Source organism: Plectrocnemia conspersa, unplaced genomic scaffold (genome assembly GCF_051122295.1).
Source record: "Plectrocnemia conspersa isolate PC_06_02 unplaced genomic scaffold, ASM5112229v1 ptg000014l, whole genome shotgun sequence".
Classification (NCBI taxonomy): domain Eukaryota; kingdom Metazoa; phylum Arthropoda; class Insecta; order Trichoptera; family Polycentropodidae; genus Plectrocnemia; species Plectrocnemia conspersa.
Genome location: NW_028277178.1, coordinates 9,101,081 through 9,121,731, shown reverse-complemented (window position 1 = coordinate 9,121,731; position 20,651 = coordinate 9,101,081).

Genomic DNA, 20,651 nt, shown 5'->3' with positions numbered 1-20,651 from the left:
TATATTCAAAAATATAAATGTAAATATAATATAAGTCATAAAAACGAATGTATTGTTATTATGTGCACATTCGTAAAACGGCGTTTTAATGGCCTTGTTAAAATGTATCCCTTTTTCCGAAGCAATCGACACTAAAACGGGATCTATTGTAAACGGCATACTGAACGAAAAAATGCGTCACTTTAAAAGATAACCAAGCCTTTTTTAAACAGACAAAATAATGTCAGTGAGATAAATTTTCTTTGGGTAGGTATCGAAACTTATCTAGTTTAATGTTTTTTTTTTTTAATTTATAAAATTTAATAATATATTTATAATATAGAACATAATTTTTTAAAAGAAGTAGAACAGAAAAAGAAGTATCTTTGATTTACTATCATAAGACGGAACACCACTATCAAAAATCATTTCAAATTCCACTTCATTTCTTACCTGCAATAAGCAAGCGCTTATCCTTGAACGCGAATCCAATGGAACTAACACCTAATTGACACACACGAAATCTTCAAGCTCCAGAGAAAAGTAGCCGCTTCCACTTCGAACGCCAAATCTAGTCTAGCTTTTTATTGTGACTTTAGGGCTATTTTAATTGTTGCAACCTATAAATCTTTATTATTCGAACTTTAAAATATGTGATCTAATATATTTTATAAATATATTCTTCTGTTTGCAAACAAAATAAATAAGTTAAAATATTTTTCAATAAACTATATTTAAGCTTTTGTTTTCCTTATTTACGTAAATATTAAAAAAATTAATAATTTAAGTGATAATATTTTTATTTTACTAAATGCTATAGTATAACTAGTTTGCACTAATTGCACCTTACAATGTAACTAGGTGTATCACATATACTATATACATATGTATATTGACTTACGCTCAGTTACCGATACATGACCATGTATAACAGAACATCGGGCCCAAACTAATGTTTCCATTAACGTTTACAATAAGCATCTGTTACCCAGCCATTGAACGTTATGATACTCTACCCACAAAGTATAACCCTCCACTCGGAAGGCCTATTTTGTGCATTTATTATTTAAAATAATGGCACGCGCGGGTTACCATTGTTATATTTTTCGAGAAGCTCGTATTATTTTTTCTTACAAATTCACGAATGAAAGTGTGAGTTTCATTGCTACTACGACTCCGAGGAGCTAAATCCAAAGGAAAATGAATGGGGGAAACATCTACAAAATTTATGTACAATGAAGATTTTTTCTAAAAATAATGGCAGTTATTTTTAAAAATATATTTTCATATGTATGTATTCACGAATTTGTTAACAAAAACAAAATATGTTTACTTTAATCCTTGTGACTGATGCAAAAACAAGTTTGTTAATGGCTGTTTGCAATATTGTTAACGTCAAACGAAGATCTCCTCTATTCACGACATCAAGATGGTTACGAGCTTTTGAGAGCAGATGAAAAACCTGTATATATTTAATATAAATACATATACATATATAAATTAAGCAAGGTAAAATGTGAGAAATAAAATAAATAATAAAGTTTAGCTCTTGCAGAGCCATGGAAATGTACTCGCCATTTTACTATTCATTTATAAATTATATTTGTTTTGTAAACATTTACCTTAAAATCTCGTTTTACTTTCCGGTTATATGAGACTTTCTTGCAATTTAATTTTAGCATTGCATATTGATACGTCATACAATCTGATATGAAGCTGTTTCAGCTTAATTTACAGTAATAAAATTATTTATTTTTTAAATATTGCGCTATCTTTTAAAATAATGGCTTTTTAACACGTTATAAGGATATAATTTATCCCATGTAATTATATGGTATTTTTTTAATACATCTCACAGATCTTGCTCGGTTTTTTCGTCGCTTATAAATAATCAAATACTGTCCCAAAATGCAACAACCTAACGAAGGTAAGCTATCTGTTAAATTGTGGCCTTGCAAAATCTTTCTCATTATTAAATATTTTTTATTAGTTTAAGTACTGCAACAAATTACTATGAGATGATTTATGACCGTAATATAATGGAGGTAGAATGTAGTTCTGTTGTATATTTAAATATATTTTTTATTGTAGATATTCCATTGCAACATGACAGGCGTTAAACCAATGCATTGCAACGGGGTAGTGAAACGCCAGACTGAAATCACAGTCCATAAATCAATGGCATATATTTAATTAATTATAAAATATTATAACAGCTTATAATTAATTAACGTCACTTTGCACAAGCTAGCGACATTTAATTTGAAGCATTCCTTACGATATTCATCCACAATATTAAAAAAATGATCGATCAGAATAAAAAATATATAATAATCACACAAACACGATAAAAATGAAAGCGCTAGGGTTCATATGATACTCGAATCTAAATCTTTCCGGTATTAATAATCGTTTGTATTTGTTTTATTATATATTAAAAAATATGTAATTTAATTATTTTTTTAATTAATTAATACGTATGCTTTTTAAGACACACATGTAAATATAAATATTTATCAAAAATAAATTTTTGCTGTGATTTTACGCAAGCAAAGTTTTTTGTTGAATAACATATAAGATATTTTTAGAATTTTTAATACCTAATATGTATGACCTTACTCTATTTCAATTAACCATTACAATATTTACCCGTATGATTAGAAAAATTTAGGTAAATCTAATGATCGATCAGAATTAAAATATTCAATCACTAATTCAGATCTCATCATGAAATTGAAAAGTACTAAAGTCCATATGAAATACGAGCCCAAAACTTTCAAGTCAATAATCACCTGTCTATCGTGCAGGTTATTACTTTTATTTCTTTTTTGATTCATAACATCAATCAGATAATTAATATTTTTATTATAAGATTTCGATTAAATTTACGCAAGCTATGCTGGAATAATCGTGTTTGTGTGTTCTTTGAACTACTAATGCAACTACTACTACCCAAAACCTCTCTTCAAGAATAATAATAAATCAAAATATTGTTTTTATAGACATCAAATCAACCAATACATTTATCTTTGCTGTTATTTGAACTAATGAAACATTGGAGATAACGAGAAAAGGTTTAGTTCCAGCGACGAAACAAAGATTATTTTATAATCAAGTTGTTATTTTTTACGAAAGCCTGAACTGAAAATTGTATTTAATACACATTTATGGTAAGTATCAAAACCTCATTTAAGCATGATGCTTATTATATTTTCACTGATATTTCATTATATCAGAACCAATATTTGTTTCATACGAAGCTTGCTAAAAATTAAAAATATAAATAATACAAGTCAACGCTATTTGTATTATTGTACAGGTTCGAATCTTTGGCAAAATAAATTACTCTCCAGCACCACCGTAAGCCGGCTGTACCATTCATTAAATATATATTAACAAATGTAAATGACACAGAGAGTTAACGAGCAAAGCTCTCTGAAATATAAAATTCTTTCGTTTTCCGTGCCAGATTATCTTCTTATACTTCCTCGCTGTCTGCAAATCCGGCGCTTACGCGACTTACCCCCGGTGTAAGAACCGAGCTAAGTAGACGTAGCAGATTTATTCTCTATTATAAACTCCACATGCGGCTCCTCCCTGTTACACCGCAGACAATATTTGCGACATGTTTAGATTTTACAAATGGGACGGAAAGACACGCATCGCTCCGCGGGCTAAGAAGACAATGTGTCGGAAGAGGTGATCTATCATTCGCTCGGATATTCGACGGAAATATGAAAGACATCACTGCTCTAAATGTAATCTGGGTATACCTTACGTGCCTATCCTTTTATATAAGAACATGAAAAATTACCCAAGAGAGCCGTATCTACCTCCCAGTCTTCCCGTCTTTGGCTTATACTTTCTTAATAAAATCCTTTTCGATATTGTCACGTGGATTGTAATATGTATGATTCATTGCGCTAAATTTTTTTGTAGTATTTAATGTTCGATTCAGTGAGAACTATTTTTAATTACAAATACATTTTTATATGTGTATTTATTTATTACAGATTTTTTAAAACATATATTCACTTCATATGTGTGTATTTATAAGGGCTTATCAATTGTACCACTTTACTGTTTACAATTAAATAAATTATATCATGCTATTTTACCATAAAAAAAATAATTAAGCATGCGATAAAAATTTTTAACCGCTTATGAAAAAATGGAACATCACTGTGAGAAAACATTTAACAGCTTAAGTCACAAGGTACGCGCTTTACGGGTTGAAATACCGTCGTCTTGAGAAAATTTAACGCGCGCAGCCGTTCTTAATCTGCCGTAATGGCCAATGGCAATTTATTGCAAAAAATCTCCCATGGAGTGGGCCATGGCTATAAATATAAATACGAGAACGCGGAAACCAAGAATTACTTTCTCTCAAGATTTCCTCTCAGACACTTCTCTTCACATCCACTGATCCAGCTCGAATCCAGAATTCAACCCGCACCGGAAAAGCCTAGAGCCTGTGGACGCACCCCCAGATATCACTTCTTAATTGCTGCGCAACATATTTAATATTTAATGACAAACTTTGCCTTATCAAAAATAAATCCGCTGACTAAAATTTATTTATATTTTTTCTGCGCAGTATGCATTTTGCGTAAAGTTGTTATGTTCTGCACATGTAATTAAATAAATAAATATATATTCAAATAGTATTTTGTCTAAGATGAGAAATATGTCAAATGTAAATACAAAAAATAAACAATTTTTGTGTAACAACGTTACATATACATAACGAATCAAATAAAACAATGTTTCAAAAATACAAAATAAATTAAAAATGACATTTAATAATAAAAAATGAGAAGTAAGTAGGTATAACGGAATAAAATATTATTTTACAAAGGTGTGAATTTATATAATATTCCAGTATTATTCCAGATAATCCGCAAAAATAAACATTTAGCAGGTTTTATGAATGGAATAAAGACACGCTTTTATGCTATTTAGACCTAAATTTTAATCTTATATACTTTCGTTTTTGTATTATATTAAAATATGTACATTTTGCTTATGTTTACTATAAGCTAATTAAAATTTATAAACATATTTTCTTATGTGTACAATTTAACAAAATAAATCCACTGTATCGAATGAAATGTAAATGTTTGAAGCTTTAGTAAATTAATATCTGTGTCAATATGGTAACAATTGTTCTCTCAACGGATAAGTAACAATCAAAAATGCAACGTCCATCTACTCTAATCACTAAGTCAGGCCATATAAACTGAATACTATAGTGGTGGATGCATAGAATGCTGCGTTATCAAGCAGTTGATATTACAGTCCATATACGGGGTGGTACAACATTGATGGGGCGGAATAATGATCTATACTGTTAGTTTGGTGCTCCTGGGCACTGTTATAATTTATGATCGAAATTGGAAGCAGTTTGCAGGCAGCTGTCCTAAACATCCTGCGACCCTCTAACACCTCTCGGCTTGCATGCGCAAGGACCGTGTTGTGCTGAAGGTGATTTATTAACACTCGGTTAATTACACATACGATTCGGCCTTTGACCCAACACCGTAGTATATACAAGGAAGCGAAGATGGTGTTGTTTATTTATAAACTAGGAAATTTCATTTAAGCCAAATAATTAATGTAAATTACTCACTAAAGTAACTGACTGAAACAGAAAGTTTTATAAATATGTTTAAAATACAAAATAAACTTATAACATGTATGAACATAAACTCATGTAAATACATACTGTAAATAAATTATGTTTTGCATGATAACTCTTTAAAAAACCTCAAAGTTGCCCTAATACTTTAAATGCTTGTTTGTGTGCTAACTTATGCCGGTTGTAACAAAACCCTGAATATAGGACTTGTTTTGAATAAAAATAAAAATAAACTAAAGTCCACCAATTTTCAGCATTTAATGGATATTTGAGCGCAAACCCGAATTTTAAGAAAAAAAATATTTAAGGCAAAATATTTTGACAAAAAATCTAAAAAAAACGTAAAATTTTTCATCTACAAATTTTCAATCATTTAATTTATTTTTAAATTCAAAACCCTTAAATTATGGCCAGTTAAATAAAAAACAACTTGAAAATTCTTAAATTTTCAACCTTTTTTGCAAGATTCTTTAGCTCAAAATCCAAAATTTAGGGCTTGACTTGAAGAAAAATCGAAAAGAAACTTAAATTTTATAAGTCGGCAAATCAGCTTTTTTGATAAATTTTTGAGATTAAAATCATTAAGCCTGATTTAAAAAATCTAAAAATACAAGAAAATCTTAAATTCCTAAATTTGGAGCCATTTAATTTATTTTTTGAGCTAAAAACCTTGTAATATTTAGAGCAATTAGTTAAAAAACACGAAAAAAAGTCTACAAAATTTTAGATTTTTTACTAGATGCTTCACCTCAAAACCTTTCATTTAGGACAAAGAAAAAACAAAAGTTATAATTCTAAAATTTTTTAGTGCTTTTAATCGATTTTTTAACTCATAATCTTGAATTTTGAGCGTGTTTTGAGGAAATTTAAGATTTTCCGTCTAATTCATAGATTTTTAAGTTCCTGCTTAAAGTAAAAACAAAATAAAACGATTTTTACATTTCTAAGATTTTGTCATCATTTAAATATAATTTAGAGCTTGAAATTCTGAATTTAGCACCTGTTTTGAAAAGAGAAAAAAGTAAAAAATTTTAGTAGTCCACAAATTTTTAATTTTTAAGGTTCTGAATTTTATTAAGGCATGTTAAATATCAAAAAAAAAGTACAAATTCACAATTTTTTTTAAATTAAAATTCTGAATTGAATACCTGTTTTGAAGAAAAATCAAAAAAAAAATTACAAGCATATAATTTTTTTGTCTTTTTGATAGATTTTTGAGCTCAAAACCCTAGTGCTGTAGTCGTAAACTTCGCAGAGGATCAATTGATTTATTGATTTATAAAATAAATATGAACCATATTGAAACTGTATGTCATACTACTGTATTATCTATCAGGATATGTGGCAAAATGCTTATTAAATAATCAAGCGATGCAATTGGCTCACCAACATCCGCATTTATGATTCGCCAGAGCTGTCTGGAATCAAAAGTATAAAATATGTGACGCATTGTCAAATCGGCGGACTTTGTCAAATCAACTGATTCAAGATGACACGTTCATAGACCACCCAAGATAGCGGGCGATCAGAGACATTTTAAACGAGAAACTTTTTCTGCACCAAGCACTGTCTATGGAACACAATTCTACACTTTTTCGCTGTGATAAATTGTACCTAATAAAAATATATATTTTGACGTATATTTTAGCTGCAAAGTCACATCCCTTCGGCCTCAAAACCCGAAAGTATATTAGAAAGATATTTTTATATTTATTATTCGGCAAAGTAAAATTAACAGAAAATATGTTATTCTTCACCACGACAGCGCACGCTTTCACGCAATAAAAATCAACTAGTAAAATATATATTTTCAACGTGTTATTGTTAATGCTATCTCATACGATTGCAATAGTTAATCCGGGTACTTATCAAACGACCCTCGCGCACATCGTTCCAAACTTATTGGTGGACGTAATAATTTTGATAAAACGTTTTTGTTTGGGAAACGGCCGTTACTGATTCGCATCAGCCTCGTTGCAAACATTTAAGGTTTACAATCCTTTATCGGCGCTGAAGAATTGCCGACCGTTTGGGGGATGTTTTTACTGTTTCCAGATAGTATCGGGAGATAGCAGGGATGCCCAGGCGTCGGCCCGCGTTCCGCGTCTTTACGGTCCGAGCTGGCAAACGGCCGCGTTTTATTGCCGCCCGATATCTTTATGCCGTTTCGTTGTTTTCCGCCAGCGGCTGGCAATTCGACGAATATTCAAATCGAAATAATAACGCCGCAAAATATATGTATTGTGCGAAATTTCTCACGCGGCCAGAGAAAAATCGCTGAAGAAAAACAAGCGGACGAGTGAAAAACGGCGGCTTTTATCTCGAAAAAATCATATCGCAATAAAGTTAAAATGAAATATTATATATGAACAACCATAAAGTTCTCTATACTTATAGTTCATGTATTGTATATATTTTGGTCTGAAATAACATAAATACTGATAAGCTTTTTTTTTATTTCTCCTCGAGACCTTTTTGTGTTTTAGTTGCTACCCAATTTCAAAATTCCGTTATGATGTAATTTATTTATCACACTAAATCACTAGAATTTGTTTATTTGTTTAATAATAATAAAACAAATAGTTAAACCTTTTAAATTTAATATACCAACGATTATAGTCTTACAATTGATTTTTTAAATAATATTTTTAATATACAATTGATGTTTAATAGAAGTTCTAAGCTTTATTTGCTATTTAATCTGTATTTACAAACGAAACAAAAATGTGTGAATATAAATCTTGATCAACTTACTATTGATTATGATTTAGTCATTGATTTTGTATGGAATCCTACATATTTTAATTCTTTATTTAAAAAATATAAATGTCTCTTACTACCTCAGGCGACTTCGGTTAATTCGCATAATAGTATCCAATTTAATTATATTTATATGCTATATATTATATGCAAGCATGTATATTTCATACGGTACACTTCTTAACTAAATATATTCCGGATCGAAACTTTAAAGAACGGTTCGCCATGCACAAGCACGCATTATAACAACACGTGGAGAATTATCCACAAAGTTGCATATACATCACGCGCAACTCAACTCAAAAAAAGCGGAAATTCCACATAATAAATCATATCTTCAGCAAACAATCTCAAAAATTGAGTGTGCAATATATCTAGATATAGTGAAAAATATATCCAGCGCCCCGATGCACTACACAATCTGCATGCTGAAACCAATTTACCGAAGCAACCACTTCAGTCTCGAACCAGAACCAAAGTGCTCACCTCGCTCGCCTAGGGAATTATATTTGTTCCGCAGAACCAAATTTAACCTCTAAATTAACGCACAAGTATGTACATATATAATGTATGTACACTTATGTATGTGTTCACATGTATGTAATTTATCTTAAAATTATCAAATTATAACTACTACAATTTTTTGCCAAAATTAATCCCATTAATTATAATGAGAAACAGTGACATGAATATATAAAATCTCTTATTGGAATAAATGTTCTAAAAAAATAGAATTTAGTTGAATCCAAACGTTAATTGCGTGCAAAACATCATTAGTAAATTCTTAGTTCAGAATAGCACAAAACCCGTCGCTTCTGCTTTGCGCTTGGATAGTTGGCTTGTATCTGTTATAGTTTCGTGTTTAATTAACGTTAAAGTAATTGCTCAAGAACGGCTTATAAATAGCTTCGTTCTTTAACAGATAACCTCTGGCTATAAACGAAGTTTTCCGCATATTATTTTACACGTTCTGTGTTTATCCAGTGTGAGGTTTTTTATAATTAAAACATCAGTCCTGTGATAGTTAAACATTTTAATAACAAATAAAATTAAATAAAAAATTTAATTTCTAAATAAAATTATTTTTTGTTAATAACGTATAAATAAGGTCATATTATCGTACATCCATAGGTATGGAAAAAAATATATATAAAAAAAATTTCAGTCAACAAATAAGGTATGATGAATTTTACATTTAAATTCATTTTTATATAATATATTTCTCTATTTCAACCGTCTTCCGTTGTAACTTAACAGACATAATTTTAATATGTTACAACGGGGTAAATCTGTAGCAACTGGGTAAGTCAATCAGACATAATGAATACCTACAAATAAATATTAACTACTAGACAAAGTCTAAAGTCATAAAGAAAAATTGTAAAAAAATGAACCTATAACATACCATAATAAATTGTACGATTCAATTAACTGACGGTAGTACGATTGAATAAATAGAAAGTAACTACGTGAATTTTTTAAATCATTTATTTATATGCGAGAGCAATCCTTCTATTGCTTTTTGAAGAAATTTCTTAATTACTGTATCGAATAAATTAGTTCGATTTTGTATTTTTCAATAGAACTTTTTCTTTCGACATTAGTGAAAGTATGAAAAGCCTGGCTTCACTCTGAGTATTTTGAATCAAGCACCAGATCTTATATATTTCTGAAAACGCTTCTTCCACCAGCTCTATTTCCTTTAAGAATTTCATAATCTCTGTAACAGTGTTGGCAAAAAATCCAATAAACTATTGCAATCAATTTACAATTCAATTTTGATAAATCAAATAAACCTTCAGGCAGAAAAAAATCATAGGGAAATAAAGACATATATTTAGAGAATTTTTAGGAGCAACTAATTCTATAAACTGTAGTTACTTTAAATCTTACTTCCACTTATTTCCACTACAGTGTCAAATATCTCATTTAAGAAGCACAAATACTAATATTAGCTATACCATATTGTCTTTTTTTTTGTTGACATCAATAACTTTTTTGTATTTTATTAAAAATCAAAATCTTTCAACGACGATGCATAACATTTAGCGGCCATAAACGTATTTATATCCCAGTTATCTGTATTATTGACAAAATTATCAAAAAGCTTGATTAGTTTGAGTTATTCTCATATTTATAATAAACTCGATTAATTAACGCGTCTCGAATCTATCACAAAAATATTTGTTAAAATATATTTTGTAAAATCATATCGAAACACATCTTCCGGTAAATATAATTTTTACCAGTGAAAATATAAGATATCTGGCAGGTGCTAGTAAAATTATATGATTTTAATTTTTCCATATGTAGTAATATATATATTTACATACTGATTATTATTTATTTACATGCGATGTGTAAATGTTACAGTGAAAGTTATATTTTCATTAGTGAAGTCCAAATATATTTCTATTAGCGAAAATATAATTTAACTGATAGTGAAATTCAATTTGCCAGTTGTGAAACATCTATTTACTGTTCAAAGCAAAATATAACTTAACGAAAGTTCTAAAACAAATTAAGCTAACTCATCTCACAGGGGTAAATTAGCAGAAAAAGACCTACAGACTCTCGCATATTGTTCCATAGATATGACTTCTGATATAAGATCGTTGGTCAAAGTATATTTAAACTAAATTTTGTTCAATAAGAAGGCACAAAAACAATTATCAGTTCTCAGAAGTCAAAAATTCACATTCAAATCAATAAAATCAGCATTCCCACTGCAACGGCGCTGACACGATTTTATTGCTTTTGGCGTAGATTTTTGATTTCTGAGAAGGGATAATTGCTTTTTGCGCTCTCCTGTTAGTCAAAATTTGGTTTAGATATGCTTTATTTGATTCTCACATGAAGAGCTTGAAAACACTATGTAAACTATTTTAAGTATTCATCTTAATTGTTTTTATATATTTTGAATATGTAATGATATAATTATTGTTTGTATATTGGTCATCATGACGCACTTGGAAAACTTGTCAAATCATGATGATTAGATTTTTAATAAATAAATAAATAATTGTTTTACTAAAACATGTAAAAAAAAATTGTTTGTTTTGTGAAAATACTGATAACATTTTCATAATTATAGTTGTAGGTATCCAAGTTGGAAAACTCAAGTGAAATTTTTTGATAGTGTCGATGGAAGTGAGATCCGAATCGAAGTGTTGTTTTTGATAATAAAATAATAGACAAATTAAAATATTTAGGAACCACTTTAAGCTATAACAACAAAGAAAGTAACATATATTACTACTAAAAATAAAATAACTCACAATAGGATGTAAATAATATAATAAAAACTAAACTCAATTTTAATCTTTCTTATGGAAAATTTACAAATTTATGAAACACAAATAGCCTATGTGCAGCACAACCTATTTTATAAAATGTTGTGCTGCATATAGGTAAACGAATTTGTGTTTAACGGATAGTTATTTAAATAGTTATTTAAATTAAAACTAACAGCTTGATGCAGTAACTCATTTGAAAAACTTTACATTAGCATGTCAGTTGTTATTATTACATTGAATACATAAGTGAATGATCTCAACTGTCACATGTTACGGCAAATATGATTTACAAATATCCTAATAATTTCCTAAATCGCCTAGCCTTTTAATTAGTAATAAATAAGTCTTAATATGGGCAGTCGCTAGCTATGATATAAATTAATTCGAGAGATAAATGCTTTTTGTAGTAAATTGTATATCGCAATGCGATTAGATTCTAAAACTGTATTGTAGCAAACAAACATCGTTCATATGATACTATTGTAAACAAAACATCGTATAATGATAGTATTGTATTGTATAAATGCAAAACATAGACACTCATATTTAAGCATTGTCTTTACTATGATTAGATGCTATTACTTACAAAATATCCTAATAATAAATATGCATGCTGAATTTCCCTCTGTTTACAATTGCCTCTAACATGAATAAATTCAGATAAAAAATTATAAAATGCGAGTCCTATACCAGTATACAATTTTACTCGGGCAATAACAACACACACACAATGGGGCAATATATGATACAATAAACCCGCTCTCGAATTTATTTCATCGCCCGCGAACATTACGAATTCTCCGTTTCGTCCGGGTAATATTCATCCGTAGTCGCCGTAAGTGGCAATATGTTGTATGGATTTTGCCTGCATGATTTATTCGCCATCGAAGCGTGTCAGTACATCTTCGCGGCAATGATTGTATTTTAGGCAGCGCAAAAAAGGCCCAATAATAGATGAAGCCGATTGATGTTCTCCAGGCTGGGAATATTTATCTGGCCATTGTTTCGGACAAGACGATTGGACACGTTGCCCTCGCTCCATATTTTATTCATCTTAGCGCGGATGGATTTATGGAGAGGCGGAAGGGTCTCGCATGTTTATGCATGCGGTCGTATACGTACACCTGACCTATGTGTAGTTGGCTGGCTGGCCCATAACCAGCTTTGCAACTCGTCAAATATTGAACCGGTTCAGGTGCGAATCTCGCATACACAGGTAATCCCAATCAATTTTTCAATACCCGTCCAAAATGCACGCCGATCCTGTCCTAGGGCATGTGCTAAAACTATGCCAATTCCCGGCGCATTACACTACGAAAAGATTCCCAAACTGTTAATAATAATTATTTTTATTTTTCGTCATTTAAAAATTCTATATATTTTGTTCTAGTTCACGCTGTGGAAATATCATTATGAATAATATAGAAATCCTGGAAACGACAAATAACTTTTAACAATGTAATAAAAATCTTGACGACGACCAGAGCTTTATCGTCTATGATTAATGTAAGCCTCTGGCAAATTATGATAAGCAGCTTTAAACTACAAAAAAGAGATTTGCCAATACAACAAAGGGTAGCGCAAGAATACATATAAAAATCGTACAGGACACCCAGTATTGCACAATAACCACACTTTTTACCACAACCATAAAAACTAAAACTTTTGAAAAAGCCAAAACACACACTTGAAACAATATATTGAACTACCAATTTTGAATGTGGGTTTTCATAGATAACACGATTAGCTCTCAATTATCTGTACTAACAATATAAGTCAATCAGATATAACTATTGATTCCCAGACTAAAATTCTGGGAATCGGTGACATATATTTATAATTAACTATAAATTATTATCTATATTATTATTTATAAACAACAGTTATCAATTTGCAACTAAGGCATGGTAATAACTCATTTTTATAAATAAAAATTTGAGTACCGCGGCCAAAATGTACGAAGATTTATTGCCAAAAATACTTACTTAGTTGCTGTTGATATGGATTTTCTTGACAGCAATATATTACAAAAACTACATCTTCAAGAATAAATAATACTTTCAATAGACCTACAATTAAACAATGATTGTAATTATTTCAAAGAAAAATTTTAAAAGCAATAATTAAAAAATCAAAAATTACCTAGTTTTAATTTGCCACTATGAATCACTTTTAAGATTTTTGCAAATAAAAAGTTGGTTTTTTCATTATTTTCTATGTGACTGCTTGTTTGTCGGCTTTTGGCTTGGCTGTAGTTTTCATAATCACCTTAAAAATAAAAGGATTAATTACTCAAAAAAACATACAATTCGCTATAAGTACAAGTTGACTACCAGCGTTATTTAACTGCGGTTTTTATAAAATACCATTATACATAAAAAACATATACTACACAAAAAGTTAGATAGTATAGTAAATATATAAAATTTAGTCACAAAAACGGTTTGATATATTGAGTTTTATAATATTTTAATATTCAAATTCGGGTATTTGCTATCATAATATTGCAATTAAACATATAAAGTCATATTTTATTTATCAAATAAAATATGTCTGTATATAAAATAATAAATATCTCTAATAATTGAATAACATGTTGAGAACTTATACGACGGTCTGTTAACGTATGCATTCATGTATGCTCTATGTCTACTAACTATATAGCTTTGTTGGTTGCGCTTTAAATTTTCATTTAGTTACAAATATTAAAGGATTACTACAAAATGCTCAATCGGCAAATATTTAATAAGCTCTACACAACAAACTTTTTATGATTTTTATAACAAGCTAGCTCCTAGCTACTACATAGGAATAATATATTTTATTTACTAAGCTTAAGTGGAGATTATATGATATAGCTCCTTAAATTCTAATATTTTATTTTTTTATATTAGCTACTTAAATGCTTAAACAGTAGTCATAATCTTTAAATAATTGCATTAAAACAAAACCCCGCAGTCAAAAGTACGCCGTGAAAAAAATGGTATAATAATCGACTATTTAATAGTACTAAAATAGTTTTTAAAGAACTAGTTATATTACCATAATTATTTAACATTTTTAAAAAAAATATTAATTAACTATCTTTATGATATTAGTCAATTATCCTTATTTTAATTTTAACAAAATATCTCACACACATATTTTTATAATATTTATATTTTTTGCAAAATCTTACATAGCACAAAGCCTATATGCCTTGCACCCGTTGCATCACTAATTTTTTTGTGGACATAAATTTAAAAAACCATGCATAGATAAATTTGTATTTTTTTTTTCATATCTATTAAAACACATATCTTAAGTTAGGCTAGATTAAAGTACATTACACTGTAACCTAACTCAGCCTTGCCCAAATATCTATATAACCCATTTCATTAAAATTAAATGATTTTATAAAATATTGTACAAATGTACCTAAATATGTGAATTTTAATTTAAAATTTTATGGTAACCTAATTTAGTCACACTTATATATTTTTATTATGAATAATTTTTAACATAAAAAAAATAATTTTGAGTAGTAAAAAGCAATTTTGTCTTGTTAAAAATATTATAAAAATTATAGTTAATTTCCTCAAAATTTATATTTTGTTTTTATTTTTTATGGACCCCTTGCATATACCGAAATGTATGTGCCTTGCACCCTCTGCATCACTTTTGTGATTGCTTTTGTGAAGATTTAAATTTATATAACCAAATACAGATTATTTTTATTATTGACAATACGTTTTTATATACAAAAGTTTGATTTTGTATATACAGGGAGGTTAAAAAATTTAAATATAATCAAAATTGGACCTAAATTATAGTTTTTTAATTTTGCCAAAATTATGTTTTTGTACTTTTATTTATGGAGACCCCTTTCTATCCCGCAGCTTTTGTGTCCTGCAATTACTGCACTAATTTTATGCGTTTAACTAAATAAATAAAACCAAGTTCAAGCATATATAAATTTGAACTTTATTTTACATATTTATAAAAACCATGTTTTGAGTTAGGCCAGGTTGGGGTACATTATACCATAGCCTAACTCAGCCTAACCCAAATATGTATATGAACACATTTTTATTAGATATTAAATTTTTATTTCTTTTTATAAGGTAAGGTAAATATATATTAATTTTATAAAATTAAGTACACGTGTACTTTAAATTGTAAATCTAGAATATAAAATACAAACCTAACCTAATTGCCATTAAAAACATTTCATTTTGCTTACAATTTATTTTATATTTAAATATGTTAAGAAGTAATATAAGAAAAATAAAATTTATTTATTTTAAAAATTGAAATATAATTTAAAATAATAAGAATAATATAAATATAATAAATATTAATTAAATAAAAACATATTTTTGTCGACTAATATTAATGCAACTAATGTTGATTAAAAAAAATAATAATAAATATTCATATTTCATAATACTACAATGTCCCACTAAAAAACTCTATAAATTATAAATAAAATGCTTCAAAATACAAAATTGTTAATTAAATATAATTATTATATCCAATAAATAATTTTAATAATCATAATCATTAAACATAAGATAAGATACAACATTTATTATTTTTTTTTATATTTTCTAAATATATTATTTTTAAATATATTCAAAAAAATGATAATATTACTAATATTAATAATAATTAATTTGTATTTCTCAAGCTCAAAAAAGTTAATGATCATATTTTGTGTTTAATATTTTGTTAACATAAACATAGTCACTACCTAACTTTTACTTATCAAAATCTACTACATCAACTTTAGCCTCTTAGCAAAAATTGCTACATTTTAACAATAATATGCTGTGAAGTATCTGCTACATAATTTTTTTTTTTAATTTTCTTAAAATGTATGTAACAATTTATTTATAATTTCTATGGGCAATGTTAGTGAAACTATATTTTTATAATTTTAATTTTAAACCACATCGGTATAATTGTGTTTCATATATAAGTTAAAACTCATTGGAACTAATTTTTATCGAAAATAAACACTGTTATTGCTATAATTAGTTGTCTTTAAAACTTGGATTAAAAACTTTTTGATATTTTAATCAATATTATTTTTTTTTAAATACCGAAATGGTCTTTTACGCCTGTCCAATGACAATTTAAAGAAGCATATAATTTCAATAGCACCTATCAGTAAAATTATATTTTTACTAGTAATAATATATATCTACAAGTGAAAATGTATTTCGATATGCTTTCACTAAATCATCAGTAAAAATATATTTCCACTAGTAATACAAATTTACTGTAACATATATATTTGTAGGAATTTTTTGTTTTTTTATAAATTGCTTTTTTCAACACCTGACGCTTTTTTTAAGTCGCATTGTAAAGACATTCATGTTTTTAATGAAATACTTCAGAGTAAGCTTTTTTCTCGTTTAGTATTTATTTATATGAAAATATATTATCCAATGTAAACAAATGTATAGGTAGATATTAAAATTCATGAAGGTAAAGCTACACATTGGCGAAGGAATTTGGACCCTCTGGGGCATGTAAGCCTCCGAATTCAATTAACTTGAACGCGGTTAAGCCGGAGAAGATATGAAAAAATAATTACATTAAGCCTTTTTTGTTAAAAAATTTACTCTCACCGGCCCATTTAAGCCTTTAATGTACGCAGCGGTTCTTTCTGCGGAAGGCTTTTAGTGTATCAAGACAATATCCCGCGTGTGTAGTTAATTAGCTTAGCCCCGGCGAAGTGTGCAAAACGATTATTACCATAACAATAAACATTACTCACGAGCCACGACAAATAATGCATTAAAATTTAATTCGTACAAATTAAAATTAAGATATAGCCGACCCGTAATGAAATTTCCCGTCTCGTCGCTAGTTCGTTCGTTTTGACGCTAAAACAAATTTAAGCTTCCCGAAGGAAAGATAAAACGAACGTATACACTCATATGCTAAGAGAACATTAGGGTAATTTCATTGGATACATACAACACATGAATATGGTTTTATTGTTATATCCTTATTTTAATTAGCATCGTTCCCGTTTAAAAATGAAAAAATAAGTTTACCTTGTCTACATTGCTATTGTCAGCCTACGATTGAACGATTTTTGGACAGCTTTCTTTGTTGAAGTAATATCGACTGTGTGAAATTAAAAACCACGACGGTGAAATCGCTCCAAAGGTGCACTATATAATAACAATACAAACGTTCATCTTAAAATTAAGTGTACTCATTTGTTTATTTATTTTATTTATTATTTATTTAAGAGTTATATCAAATGCAACTGAACAATCGATTTTTATTTTCAAAAAACGTATATTTTTTTAATCTTCAGTTGTTACCTGACAAACGAAAATCTAGTGCTGAGTAAAGCAACCAGTCGGTGATATCTACATATTTATAAATTAATTTACGTAACATAATTTATTATCAATAAATGTAATTTTTCAGATGGTGCTGGATTTTACTGATTTGATTTTTCTACAGTAAATCGAAACTGTGGCCTCTGAGCTACCAGTCTAATACCTTAAGGACTACGCTATTAAAACTATTGCTCAGAAACTTATCATTTTAAAATTTATCATGATTAGCTGAAAAGACCTTGTTTAAAGTGATAAAATAAAAAACGAATGAATTATGTTTGAGTGCGATGAGAAAATTAAATATCAAAGTGATGGCAGACATATGGAAACTCTACTAGACTGAAACACATTGAAACAGGTACATCTTTAAAATTTTGCTAATAGTTATAAATATTAGTATTAAAATTTACATAGCTTTGTCGCGGTTTAAAGATCGGGTTGAACTCTTAGATCCAGTTTTCTTCTAAGATGGACCTGCTTCTGACGTGTAGTAAAAATCAGCTGCTTTCTTGGTCTCTTTAAGAATCGTCTCGGTCGGTACTTGTCGTAGCTCCACTTGATGCGAATGCGACTGATTTCTCACGTGTTCCAAGTCGGAAGCGAAGAGGTATAGCAGTTAATATCACACTAGTGTGAATTTCGCTCTTATATACCCTCTCAGAGCAAATGGAAGCTCATCGCTTTTTTTTCTCGGGCGTCTATCCAATGCGTTACTTTGAGGTGGAAACAGAGTGCATTTTTTGTTTGCTAATTATCTAATAGGAATTCCTTTCGCGTAACGGTCATAATTTAAACATCTAAAAATTGAAAATGCTTTATGTTATTTATTTATTTTATTAATTTAACAAGATCAACATTACTGTTCTTATGTATTATAATACAAAGCATTAAAATGCAATCAATAAAATGTTTGATTGGATCAAGATACAATTCATAGAATTTCAACTGATACGAAATAAATACGAAAAAATTGTGCAAAACTTGTGTATCCTATATTTTACGTTTTTGTAATTTATCTGTCGCATTCTTCTCTTATCACTTATTAGTCAATATTTCTTCGTAACCATGGAAACTAACTAATATTTTTATTAAAATTATTTTATTTTGAGCGGACTTGCCTCACTTACAAAATCAACAAACAATTAATATCATTGACCAAAATAAATTACTAGTAAAAAAATACATTGTTGGGCTTTCCCCACTTTCAAAATCAACGGCTCATATAATACTCGCATAAAATTACAAGTTATCTCCTTCAAAACACAACCTTCGACAAGTCACACAATGGTCCTAACTTTTAAAGTATTTTCTAAAGACGCAAGTATGTTCTATACGTGTGAGAATGATCTTATTCAGGTGTGTGAGCAAGCGCGTTGTCGTGGTGTAGCACCGAAGTTATTCATGTTGATGGTGATCAACTTTTAAGCACAACTCCACGGTTTTTTGCAACACAATTCGTTAGATCTTCTCTTTGGATAAGGATAAAACTTCGTTTTGCATTTTTAAAATAACGTAGTTGAACATCTAGACCAGGGTTTCCCAAACTTTTTCAGCGACGGAACACTTGGCAAATCCGAAAATGTTGGTGGAACACTTCTCTTGACGTCATAAACCTCGATTAGGTTTAACCTTTGCTCACCTTTCATTATGAAATAGAATATGTTGAATTTTTTTAATTACTCCAAATTTTTGTGAAATATTTATTTATGCTCCGTGGAACACCTATTTTAAATCCGCGGAACAGCAGTGTTCCGCGGAATATAGTTTGGGAACCCGTGATCTAGACAATATAAAATAAGTATATTATTGCTTTCTAATATTTTTAAATTAGTTCAAACGCAAGCCATTAATTATCCAAGAATAACATAATATGGGCTTGCCCTATTTTCAAAATCAAGAGCTCGTATATATTTTTTTTTAAATCAGTACACCTACTTTTGAGATAGATCTTGTAAATAAAATATAAAGTTATTTTACTATAATAAATCAATATCATATATAACTGTTACAATGTGCTAGTTATACTCAAATCGTATATATAATAGAGTCTTTTATATTATATTATAGAATAACCAAATATTAAATATGGGAAAAGATTTTTATGTTGGTATTATAAATTATATCAAAACTTAACTATGAATTTATTTTAATTGTATATAATAATTTATTTCTAATGCATTGCTTATTTTAATTATAAGTTGTTTGTTTTGCCTTAATGTATATAATTATAGCTTAAATCGCAAGCAAATTACAAAAAAAAAGCTTAACAAAATAAATTATTCAACAGGATCACGCACGGGCGCGGTCAGCTGATTAAGTTGTAAGCTCTCAGATAAATACTTTTCGTGACGGAATACCTTACTGAATCTTAACTAATATCATCCTATACCTATACATATATCAGCATTGTACAATATAACGTATAGTGTGTCCCGCAGTAATTAACATTCGATGTTATCTGAAAATTGTGAAATCGCTTGCTATAATAAATTACCGGGATTAGTGTTTGGAAACTAATGGAAAAAATTGTCACAAAATTATATTGCTAAAGGTAGTTAGCGATTTATCATGCTCCGATTTTACATTACGTGCAGAACCGAAAACGATGAAGGATAAAAAGTCTGATAAGCGAAA